General features: G+C 34.5%; 1 protein-coding gene across 7 annotated transcripts in view; it reads left to right on the plus strand.

Moving 5' to 3' along the window:
- Nucleotides 1-3155: 3155 nt before the first annotated feature.
- Nucleotides 3156-13856, plus strand: part of LOC138706662 (homeotic protein spalt-major-like) — a 769782-nt gene continuing 759081 nt past the window's right edge. For all 7 annotated transcript variants that reach the window (XM_069836208.1, XM_069836210.1, XM_069836211.1 and 4 more), the window contains exon 1: nt 3156-3676. The gene's annotated coding sequence lies outside the window, so the exon portion shown is untranslated. The remainder of the gene's footprint in view (nt 3677-13856) is intronic.

Here is a 13856-nt window from a genome sequence, read left to right on the forward strand (position 1 = left end):
AAATGCTCTCCACCAACGACCATAGCCTATACTCGTATATTCTTGTAATCGCTCTTTGAAGTTTCTCATTACACTTTGCAACATTTCGACTCTGATTTTTAAAATCTCTTCAATTGCATTTCAGATGGTATCAAATGTATTTCAGATATGTCAATTGTATTTCAGATGGTATCGAATGTACCTATTTCAGATATATCAATTGTAATTCAGATAGTAACAAATGTATTTCAGAAAATAAGCAATGCATTTAAGATTACATAGTCACTTTTATTTCACAAAATAACAAATGTAGACCAACTTGAGATTTTAACATATATTTAAAAAAATGGAAAATGGATTTAAAAAATCCTCAACTTTATTGCATCTTAGCGTCCAACAGCCATATTCTAAATAGCTAAAGCTGCAGCTTGATGAATTGTACTGTGTTGACTGCACGAGCACAATCACCACCAACAATATTATATATGTTGCTTCATCAATTTTACTCTCTACAGTATTACCTACAACACCAGGAGCTATGACGTCAGGAATTCCAAGATGGGTTTTTACATACGTCTTCACCTTACATCAAATGATCTCCATTGGATTTAACATTGGAGAATAAGGTGCCAACCGTAACTTCTGAAATACAAATGATAGATTCTGAAATACAATTGAGAAATCTGAAATATAATTGATATTTTCTGAAATAGAATTGATACTATCTGAAACTGAATTGACTAATCTGAAATACAAATGACAAATCTATCTGAAATACAATTGATATTTTATTAAATAGAACTGGAAAAGGTGTAGCCTAGACAAGCTTATAAATTTCTCTAGATATTTCGTCTGCGCCCTCTTCTATTATTTCTGCTGCAATTTGATCGATTCTTGGAGACTTGTACTTTCTCAGCTCTTTTATCGCAATTTCGACTTCAGAAAGTGTGCGTTCAGATATAAATGTCTCAGCGGTTTGTATTTGAATATCGTCCCTATCATTTCTATTACAATTTGCCCAAAAATAGTTTTCTTCATCTATTCAGGATCGAATGAGAGTCCATCAAATAGCCTATAGGCCTACTGAATTAATATTCTTATGGTTTTACTAGCCTATATGAGGCTATCAAATGCAAAACTCGCCTTATCCAGGTAAAGTGGTCTGTCAGAAAACAGGAAACCCCGTTATGGATATGGACAGTTCTGCATTTGATAGTAGTTTTCTGAGGTCTATGGAAGAGGAATTAGACAAGATTTGCACAAACGACTATATCAGTAGATAGATAGTTGCGAGAAGTACATCATCCCATATGTAACATTTTTTTTTTTTTTTTTTTGATAAGGCAAGTTTTGCACTTGATAGCCTCATATATTTTCGTAATTTTAAATGCTTATTTTTATTATTTCATTGCCTATATGCTCAATATTAGTGTAAGTACCTAAGGGTGCTATTCATAGACATTTTGCTAGCCCGCGCTATGAGCGTGCTAAACTAGCCCCGCCTATCGACTGGTTACTTGTACAGGATTCATATCATATCATATAGTTAACACTAGTTTACGAATACGAAAAACGTTAGTTCGCTGATCATCCACCGGAAGCCCGCGCTAAGAATGTCTATGAATACGGCCCTAATTGCCTACATATTTTAGCCAAAATAAACGCCTAAATTTCCGGGTTCTAGCGATCACTAGCCATAAACACTAGAGGCCTACTTTTAGGCTTTAACCTTATCATCTCGTCAGGTGAGAAAAAGAGCTTTGCTTGTATCTTCCTTCCGGGCGACCAAAATGTCTTGACACTTGAGCCCTAGTGAGAGTGAAGAAGTTTTTTGCCAGAAATCCGTGCCGCGCTGCAGCTCTGGCCACCTGTGCCGTGTGGCGGTTGATGAATTGTAGGCCTACTGTGTTGTACTGCACGAGCACAATCACCATCAACAATACTGTGTGTGTTGCTTCTTGAATTTTACTTTCTACAGTAGGTAAATTAGCCTACAACACCAGGGGCTATGACGTCAGGAATTCCAAGATGGTTTTTTACGTACGTCTTCACTTTATGTACACCAAATGATCTCGATTGGATTTAACATTAGAAAATAAGGTGCCAACCGTAACTTCTGAAATACAAATGATAGTTTCTGAAATACAATTGACAAATCTGAAATATAATTGATATTTTCTGAAATGCAATTGTTACTATCTGAAAGTGAATTGACTAATCTGAAAAACAATTGATGTTTTCTGAAAAATAATTGATACTATCTGAAAGTGGATTGACTAATCTGAAATAGAATTGATATTTTCTGAAAGACAACTGGAAAAGGTGTAGCCTAGACAAGCTTATAAATTTTTCTAGATATTTCGTCTCCGGCCTCTTCTATTATTTCTGCTGCAATTTGATCGATTCTTGGAGTCGTACTTTCTCAGCTCTTTTATCGCAATTTCGACATCAGAAAGTGTACGTTCAGATATAAATGGCTCAGCAGTTTTTATTTGAATATCGTCCCTATCATTTCTATTACAATTTGCCCAAAAATAGTTTTCTCCATCTATTCAGGATCCAATGAGAGTCCATCAAATAGCCTATAGGCCTACTGAATTAATATTTTGATGGTTTTACTGTGTATTTTCGTAATTTTAAATGCCTATTTTTATTATTTTATTGCCTATTTCCTCAATATATGTCTACATATTTTAGCCAAAATAAACGCCTAAATTTCCGGGCTCTAGTGATCACTAGCCATAAACACTAGAGGCCTACTTTTAGGCTTAAACCTTATCATCTCGTCAGGTGAGAAACAAGTTTGCTTGCATCTTTCTTCCGGGCGACCGAAATGTCTTGACACTTGAGCCCTAGTGAGAGTGAAGAAGTTTTTTGCCAGAAATCCGTGCCGCGCTGCCGCTGTGGCCACCTATGCCGTGTGCCGGCGGTTCAGTCACCGCTGAGCCTCCGGAAGCAGAGCGATGAATGAGTGCGCCCCCCTCCACGGCGCGCGCGTCTGTGAGTGGCTGCAGCAAGACACGCCCGGCCCGGCGTGGTCACTTTCCGCCGGTGACCAGAGCTCTCAGACGTGACAGGGTGCGCCGCCCAGCGGCCGACGTCGGAGTCACTCCCCACCACCCTTCCGAGCGAGCCGAAACCTTCCGAAGCGCGATCCATCTCACTAGAGTCTCATAACCCGCGTATGATAGTGCGTGAGTGCGTGGCAGCCAGAGAGATCCGCCGTCGCGTCGGATGGGTGCTGCAGGAGACACCGCGTCCCCCTCTCCCGCCAGCTATCATATCCATATTTATGTCTGCGCGCAGGCCAATAGGAGCTCAGCACCGCGCCGAAGGGGATTATCATAATCGGCACCCGCCAATATTGATAATCATAAATCGAGACCTGCGCAGAGGGGCGGACATGTGGATAAATTAGGGGAGGGAGGCGGCGGCGGAGGAGGAGGGGGGAAGAAGAAAAGGGAGGTGGAAGAACACACAATTTTGAGGGAAGTTTGTCATTTCATCCAGTACTCGCGACAGTGGTGTAGCGTGCGGGTCTAGTTTCACACATACACACTTTAAAAAAAAAAAAACGTAAGGACAGGGAAAAAACAGACTAGAACAGAAGGTGCGAGGACGATGTCCAGAAGAAAACAGGCCCGGCCCATCCGCCACCTGGAAACGGAAGACGGCCTGGTGAGCGCCTTGCCCAATGGTAAGTTATGTAGCTCGCATTGCATGGGGTTGGAGGGCGTTTGCCATGCGGTCGGCGTGGATTTGACAGGCCGCCAGACTCCAGACTCAAATTTCTCTCCCCCGGGCCCTTAAAGTTCTCCATTGCAGGCTACTACGGACCGTACCCTTCCCAGAAGACGACCTTGCTTTAGGACACACCTGTTCGACGACGGAGGACGCCGCTACGTCATCGCCCACGGCCTTCCGAGTGTCAAAAAGTGAACTGTGACAATGTGAACAAGTGTTAAGAAGTGTTTCGAGTGGAGAGATGCTACTGTGTGCGATGCGGAAGCTAAGCGTTTGTGATTTTTGAGACGGGCGAATTTCGGTGCCGGGGGTCTGGATTCTGGCGGCCGCAGGTGCCGCGACTGCCGGGGAGTTGCGGTCCTCGTCGCCCCGCGCTGGCCAAGTGCGTTCCTGTGACCATGACGACGTGTGACGCATCGAAAACAAGAGAGAAATGACATTGCAATGCCAGTGACGTTCTCCTTGCTTCAATACAGACGTTAATTCGACGACCGTCGTGTGTTTCAAAACGATCTAACAGTTGCGTGAAGGGAAATGTAAGATTTATTTTCGTGAAAAAAGTTTTTGGTGACGGTCATCGGTACAGAGGAAGGTTTTACGATACTATACTCATTAAAATCCCTTATTACGACACCTTTTTGAAAGCAATGCGATGTTTGTTACGTTAAATCATTACCAAAATTCTGTAACACGAAAAATAAGTAGCGTAATCAAAACCCGAAAATACATAAAGGACAAAATTCGGAGATGTACAGAACTAGCTCGAAAAACATTAATTTAGTAAGCTGGTTCTAGTATAACTTCTGATGGCATTTTGCGGTATGAAAATGTTATGTGACAGCAACGAGGAACACTTTAAACATGTTTCAAATTTCAAGTCATCTTTAAGATTTCAAATTTTACTAAAATTGAGGTCCAAAATGCGTTCGAAATGCGCTTTTGCCTTCATCTAAAAGATCTGCACTAAACAATCTAATTTTTTATAAATGTGTTTAACACACACATCTAGAAGTTGAGAGATTTTCATGTTTCAAAAAAATTGTGAAATATTAGGATATGTTCATTTTTTATTAATATCGATGTAATAGAAACTAGAATATGTATTCTCTCGCTAGTAACGTCTATAATACCGAAGCTTCTAATGAAAATTTCGAACCATTCTAGATAGAAACAACTAGCCTACTTAGAATTCTCAATTCAATTCTGTTTTACGCATTTTTACTTCTATATGAAACTTAAATTTTAATAATATTCGTAACATTCAAGGTTGCGAAAATGTAGGTTTTAATAATATTTTAATTTGTTAGTCAGTAAAGAAATGCTAGGATACATACGTGAAAAAAAAAGCCAAAATTATGTAGGCTACAAGTATCTTATTGGTTTATGTAGTACTCGTACATTTACAAGTATTTGACGCCGATCAAAATATTTTTTTCGAAAAACAGTAGCTTATTGTCAATCAAAGCCGATACAAATTCCATTCCAAGTAGGCTAACTCGTTAGAATATTCCTTCCTTTCAAAGAAAAACGACAAGACACTTTTCAAATAGTGATAAACACTTGAAAAAGATGTTAAACTAAATCACAGTTGACATAATCACACAGTTATTGTTACAAAAATTAACATAAACGTGTCACTTTAACAGTAAAGCGAGTTTAAAAGCTTTCTTCGCGCTTTGGAACGAGTGATGCGAGAATAAATCAGTGAAATAAACTTTTCACGCCTTCGAAGTGATAACTTTTCAAGTGCGAAGTGATATTGATAACAAGTGACGACGCTGTGAACACGAGTCCCTTGTGCGCCGACCGGTCTTTTATCGTCAACTCGTGCTTCAAAGCCTCCTGACACAAAATAGCGAAGACTTCCTTCCGCGTTACTAATAGCAACAACTTCATTTACATTACTCGATAAACAAATTAACGCCTATCACCATAGAAACTAATCGCACGTGAAAATCTAGACTATCTTCTTGTTTCAGTTAACTTTCGACGTCTTTTAATATTTCGGCCCGCGAGTTCAACGTTTCAAAATGCGTAACAGATGAAAAGAGATATTAAACCATACTTTATCGTTATTTTCCTTCAACTTTTTTTCTACAAAAGATTACATTGTTCATTTTTGCGAAGATAATGTTCGTGTTTGTGGTTCGTGTTAGTTGACATTGCGTTTATTTCATTTATTTATAAATAATATTAAATTAAAGTAGACTCTCTTTCATAAACGATATTGTGTTACAATAAAATTCTTTACAATACAATAATTAAGAGTAAAAAATATTAGTGACGTCATGTAAAAATTCTCAATCACCCTGAAGTCACAATTAAAAAATTATTCAATTTTTCGTCGGAGATGAAAAAAAACGTTAAAAATTTTCACATGAATTGTCTTTCACCACGCTGATTTCCCTAACCTTTAGAGGGAAATGAAATATTCTCACTTCCGTGTAGGCCTCTGACTTCGTTTGTTGCTGTAAAAACTGCGCGTAACAGATGACTAAAGCTTTGCGAAACGAAGCGCAAGTATCAAGACAGTTGCAAGCCTGGAATACAGCGAGTGTACTGAAATGTGCGTAAGACGGTGTAGAACATTGACTTCGACAGTGGCCCTACGCCCCCACGCCGGGGAGAGTGTCCACGAACAAGAGTGTTCCTAAATAAACACGCCGAACCGGCGAGCACGTGTTCCAAGCGCCGGCGGTTATGCCGCACCGCCCGGCGGGACTCAAAAAAACCATCTCCTTCGCCACATGTGACTTGATTCCACGAATTAACACCGGGTGAACCTTCCTCACAACCTGATACCGAGCTCAAACCCTTGCAGCGTTAGCAACGAGTTCAGGTTGTTCAAATGCTACCACGGCGCGCTTTGCTCGGATAAACGATTAAGCTATTTCCCGCATATTAGCAATCTTTTGTTTTTGCACTACTAGTTACTATAGTGACTTGAGGAACAAATGAAGAACTTTATTATGTTTACTTGCTGATATAATTTGAATTTAAGATTATCTTGTAGGATATTTTATGAGAAAAGTGTAAAATATCACTTTGCAAAGATTATCGCCGTGGTTGGAATAATTCTAAAAGAAAAGTGAACATTTTAGTAAAAGTATTCGTCATATTAAAAAACTATATATTTATTTTATACTAATTACTATAACAATATAAGCAACAAATGACTGTAATTTCTGAAGAAGATCGCTTAGAATTCGTTAGTATGATGAAGAACCGATATCGCATATCAAAGACTTACGGGCAGACTAGAAACTATAAAGTATGATGTCCGCCGATGAATTTGTTTTAGAAAACAAGTCAATCTCTGTATAAAACTGCATCATACACACAAGAATAACCTATTTCAGGCTGGTTACCATGGCAATGTAATAACAAATGAATGCAGTTTCATGTTGAAAAATAAAGCTTTTATGGAATAGAATTTATTAAGTGTAACTTGTGATCGCTGGTGTAATTATATTAGGTAGACAAGTGACAATTTTATTATTACGAAAATGCAGCTACTAAATTTTACTGGTTACTATGGACATATAATTAACAAATGAAAGTAGTTCTTACTGAATAAAATCGTTTAATTTCTACATTACGAGAAATAAATGAAATAATATCTATCTCTTTTGAGATATGTGTCGAATACAGTTGTTGTAAATTGTGTTATAAATAAGTAAGTGAAATAATTTTAGAAAAGTGAATTTTTTAGCAAATTTACGCGTCGTCGATCGCCAAAAATAAAAAGTGTTGTAGTCTTAGCTGCTATTATAATAGAAGCAACAAATGAACGTAGAATTTTTCTTAAAAAGCTAAGCTCAGTATTTTTTTAATACGGTATTAGAAAGAAACGATATCTTAATAATTTTCGTAATCTGTTATGAGAAATGTATATAAGTTAATACGCTCTGATGATGTGTAAATGATTACCACTTGTGAAATTATTTTAGAAAACATGTAAAAATTATACTATTAAGAACATGTGCTCTATTTTATGATAGCGGTTACTATGGTGTTATAACAAATGAATGCAGTTTCTTAATTTAAGAAAATTATTGAACTTTTTAATATTAGACTAGCAGAAGCGAAAGATAGGCGTTTCTATTACGAAATTGTGCGCACTAAACGTAACCGATACCCGATAACGAAAACGTTTTATAAAAAAAAACAGAGAATAAACCCATAAAATATAGTTAACAAATTATTCTCATATTAGTATGGTTTCGATACTTTTCGGAAAGCGAACTTCTTCATATCAACGTTCTTCTGTCATTGCATAATAATTGCTATGGGAACTTAAAAAACAAATAAATGTAGTTTTTTACTGAGAAGTAAATCACCGAACTTTTAACACTATACAGAAACGAGAAGCTGGCGTGTTTTATAGTATTTGTAAGACATACTTCGTAAACTGTGTTTTACGTAATAGATTACCACTCACAAAATAATTTTGCGAGCCAAGTGAAAGTAAACAGGACGGTTAAAATGCACAAAATATTATATCATTTTATACTTATGCTCTCAATATTTTTCCAGATCCGTAATTAAGCTAGATTTATTGCATTAATAGCCTTTGGATAGTGTATTACTTAATAATTGCTATGGAAACGTAAAAAAACAGAAAGTCTAATTTCTTAGTAACAAATCAGCTTCGAATGTGTTAATATATAAAGAAGAGAAACTAGATCTTCTATTACAATATAAGTAATATAGTTTAGATAAATTAAAATCAATTACAAAATATTTTTACAAGATAAGTGAAAGTTATCATAAAAAAATTCGAAATACGAACGTCTTATATTCTTCTTATGATTTTCATATAAATTTGTCCACTTGTATTAAAATTCTTTTGTCTCTGTAATTGCAAGTAACTATGGAAATATATGTAACAATTGAATGTAGTTTCTTGCTGAGAAAAGACGATTAGAAATAATTAAGTTAATATGAGTAAGAAAACTGAAGATTAGAGTATTTGTTTGTGTGCAATATGGCTGTACAATATATTTTAAATTTAGTTTACAAAACAAAGGGAAATTTCAATAAAACATACCACATATTCATAAATATATAACACATCATTTTATGACGCTAGAATTTCTTTATATATAAAAAATAAAAAGTAAATATTACTTTCTTGCTCAGAAAAAACATTTAGAATCTTTGAGTGCGGAAGAAATAAAACAATAGCGTATTCATTACGAACAACAGCTAATTATATTCAATTAGAAAATAAATTTGAATTCTGAGCTACTTAAGTTATATTTTTAAAATTATAATTTTATAGGAAAGAATAAAAACATGGATTAATTACATTATATTCGCTGTTGTTTGTGTATTTTTTGTGCCTTGCGTTATTTCTAAAGGATTTGTTGCTTAATATGCTATATTCCTACTAGTAAAACATTATTTACTCACGATATGTAACAAAAGGACTTTATAATTTAATTAACAAAACCTTTCACGGGAAAGTAGGTAAATAAGTGACATATTTATAAAATGCATACCAACCATATTAACCTATGATGCTGTACATATAAACATTTCTATTTTTAAGTTCTACTTTTAACAATTTTCAATACAATTGAATGATGGCGAAAAATATAAAAGCATGAAATTTATTTAGGGTTTTACTGAAAGTGTAGCCAAAATCTTCTGTGGTAATACCAAAGTAAATTATTCCGATTTATTTCCAACGTTTGTTTATGAAATTTGTGTTATAATTTTAAGCATTTTATCATAGAATCCGATAATCAGAGAAAAATGCAAAATAAACATTAAATACAGATGTGTAATTAGTAAAATGTATATTAAGTGATATGGACAAGTGGCAATGATTTACCTACCTGAGCGTAGTTCGTCGATCGGCTCTCCACGTCGAAGACATGGGTTCAAAATGCAGTCGAATGTAGTTGGAATTTGTGATGGAATATCGTTGAAGTAGATTTTCTAGATGCATTCACAGTTTTTCTGAAATAATTTCAAAGCTTAACATTAGTTATCGATCATAAAACAAGAGATAAACGAAAGTCTTGCTGGTAATAGATGTGATAATCAAATGAGACGTAACAATAATTAATGTCTTAGATTTAGTCATGAAATCGTTCAATTGTTTAGAAATAAATCAGAATAAAAACAAAAAAATAGTTTGAAAACTTAATAGACTTCAGAGAATTTTCAGGCAAAATAAATAGGTTATTATTACATAAATCTAAAAAACGAAGAATTGTTTCTTTAAAAGCTGATAACGAATTGTCTGTTTTTCGAATAAAATATACTTTATATTGTCATTTTTATTTGAAAACATTAGAGAGAGAGATAGAGATAGAACTTTATTGTCGATGGCATAATGTATGCATAGACATGGTCAAATATATACAATTACAATTTAATGTAAAATAAGTCAAATATAAAAAAAAAACATTAACATTTCAACGGCCCATGCGTGCATCCTCAAGACTGTAGGGACACAATTTTATTAATTTCGTTTTTATATCATTCTTAAATTTCAGAGAATTTTTTGTATATTTGATGTCATCAGGCAAACTGTTGTATATTATAATACCAAAGACCATATATGTTCTACTAGTGTTTGTAAGGTGGTGAACTGGAATAGTTAAACTATTTTTGTTACGAGTGTCGTAGGTATGGAAATCACAATTTTGATGAAAATCAGACAGATTTTTATAAATTAGTAGTAAAACATTAAAAATGTATAAACCATAAACAGTAAGAATATTATATTGTAAAAAATGTTCCCTACAAGAGGTCCTACTGTCAACACCCGCTATGCATCTGACAATACGCTTTTGAGCAATAAATATATCATTCAGCATGGTTCCAGATCCCCAAAAACAAATACCGTATGAAAGCCTTGACTCGACGTGTGCGAAATAATAAGACATTAATACATCGTGATTTATTATCGTCCTCAAAATTCTGATTTGATAACAAATACTATTGAGCTTAGAAATTAAACTCGTGCAATGGGGTCTCCAAGACAAACAATCATCAAATGTAACGCCCAAGAATTTAGTAGTTTCCCATTTACATATTAAAACTATTTTAAGACTTTTCTTATCACTTGAATACTGGTTACTATGAAGAAACAAATTAGAAATGAACATTGCTTATACACAAATAAAAAAATGTTAATAGGCCTATTGTGTTACTGTCAGAAATAAATCAAACGTCGTGAGCGATTGTCATTTTTTTCACGTTGCTAGGCGCTTTGAGATAGTCACTAGAATTATATTATTTACACATAGCATAGCCTATAATCGGGTAATTTAACATCAAATCTGTTGTAATTCTAATGTAGTTTCAATCTAGGTATAATCCCTATAATAAAATGACAGCAATTTATATTTTTTGGTATGTCTATAGGCTACATTGTTCACATCTTTTGAGTGTACTCACTGTATGAAACAGAAACGATAGAAAGTTAATTATTAGTAAGTTACAGTACGAAATTCATTATTTTTTAAGACTGTATCATTACATTTTCTATTAATTATAACCAACTTCACATCCCGTCCCGACTTGTAATGAAAACATTTTGATATCTGCTACATTTTAGTTTACCTATTTTTTTCTGAGTTGCCGATATAGGTTAGTTCTTAAGAAATCTTACTCTTTACATTCTATTGTACATTTTTTGTAATTTTCCCCTTTGTTCATCAATTTAGTTTGTCTCCTTAATATAATTCTTCAGTTTCCTATAGCCTACTTTATTTTCCTATTCGATCTAAGTTATTCTGTTGCGTAGGACTACTTCAACATTTCTAAGATGTTTGTTTTCGTCGTAATTATTTGTTTATAATACAGTCCTAAAATATCTTATAAAAATTAACATCGTCGAATTAAAACAGTATTTGAATAGTGCGAGATTTTTTGGTTTTTATACCGTATTGTAGGCGTCGTCCAACGTTTCGGAGTAGCGTATCGGGTCCAATATCATGGATGATCTTGCAAACGTATCCAATTCTCTTCCCCGATAACAGACCCTATATGCGGTTCCAAAATGTTTGATGTTTGTGCCTCTAGGGAACGATATAAACACCAAAAAAATTTGCACCGATTTAAACATGTTGCAAGGCTTAAATTACTGTATCCTAATAAATATTTCAGTAACAACACAGAAATAATAGGCCAATATTTGAAGAGTGAAATTTGCAAAAGGACTCAAGTCCCATTTTTTGTGAAATTGAGACTTAGAACTTAGGCATTTTGCATATTTAACACTTCAATTTATTCTCATTTTATTAGCATTAGACAGTGTTGTCTTGTTTTTAAGTTGAATTGTCCGTTTTTTAATCTACATGTCTTTCAATTTGTCTTTTTACTTTAGCTATATGAATAATCGCTAGTGTATTCTTTAATTGCGCATTATTTATATAATTTGTAATCTTTTTTTGTGGATTATCTTCAAACTTTGTGTCAATATTATTATTAGTTATTATACAGTAAAACCCCGATTATCTGTCACCCTTTAACCGATTGGTGGATTATCAGACTGTCTTTCTCTCTCGCAGAAAAACATATATGAAGTACTGTACATTATAATAGTACGAATTTTGTCTACATATTGTTTTTTTACAAATCTTTACCCTTACGCATTATGGTCTACTCTTCGAATGACCGTACTGTTTAATTTCTGTGTAAAATGTCTTCTACAAGTGTCAAAAGAAAACATGTTGTACTATGGAAAAAAGTGAAAGTAATTGAGTGGTTTAGGAAAAGAGAAAATGTGGTTCATCTCACATCACAATACAAGACAGGAATTACAACTGGGCGCGATTTAGGCTAATGGAAAACAAAACATAAACTGTATAAAATTTGTAAATCTACAACATGAGACCTCTAATATTCCTATCTTTCCACAGACAGTCGTCACAAGGAATTTCCTTGACCATTAAAAATCCGTCGTTGAAAACCACACTTAAGTACAATAAATAATGATTTAATAGCTGACTTATCGGAAAATCGAACATGAATTGTAAAAAAAACCGACAAATTAGTGAAACTTCTGATCCACTACCTAGTGTATTAAAAGAAAAGACCATGAAAGAAATTACGAAAATATTATGTACTTAGTTTATGAAAACTTTTTATGTTACGGATTATCCGATTTTTTCGATTAACCGTTCACCCCACCCCTTTAATTACCATGGATAATAGAGGTTCTACTGTAATTCATTCTTATATTTCTGATCTAGCTTTTTATACAACGCAAATCTTGCCGAAAACTTAATTTCGCTTGTTTCAAGTCTAATCCCAAGACCTTTTATTACCAAATTTGCAAATAAAAACAGCAATAATTTTAGCGTCTCAAAGTTCTTAAATACAAAACTGATTGAACAATGGCATTTCATCACCATGTAGCTTCAAGAATTTGTCATTTTCCATATTCTTTTTTGATAATTACAAGCCAAACTTTCACATCAATAAGTCGCCAGATATCTTGACTTTATCATCAATACAGCGCGAGATCTCCGCTAAGACAAACCTGTAATTACGCTCAGCTCCAATGGGAGTTGAACATAAATTTATATTTCGTTACCGGGAATCGATTCCGAATCTTTGAATTTGGATCTGAAAGCTCCATCATTTCAATTATACCAGAAGTTACACTTATCTTTAAAATATTAAATTTATTAATAGGCTATATAGAAACAATTGCCTCACGCTTTTTCATATCGCTACTGCGCGTTGGTTGCTAAGCGATTAACGTTCCTATAACAAAAGAATTCGTTTATATAAGAATTATACCGAAGTCTATTATGAAGAACACTTTCCTACGTTCTTACCACATATTCTCGATGTATTCCCGCTTTGTGATGTAATAAAGATAAAAAAACTATATTACGTCCAGTTCTTATGGAAAGCTCACACACTGCTATCGATCGCTTCCATAACAATAAGTGTAACGCTCGTCATTGTAGTCTATAAATAATTCCGTAATGTAGAGCGAAAGCCAATATTTTAATGACATCTCTGTTGTTATGGGTGTTCATGTTTCGTATTAAATGAAATGGAAAACAGGCACCAATTTACAAATTCGATCAAAACGCGTAAATTGAGAGGTTGACACTTTCTATACGCTTGGGCGTCGGATAAATTACTAGCTCATGGCA

The sequence above is a fragment of the Periplaneta americana genome, chromosome 9, assembly GCF_040183065.1.
Source record: "Periplaneta americana isolate PAMFEO1 chromosome 9, P.americana_PAMFEO1_priV1, whole genome shotgun sequence".
Lineage (NCBI taxonomy): Eukaryota > Metazoa > Arthropoda > Insecta > Blattodea > Blattidae > Periplaneta > Periplaneta americana.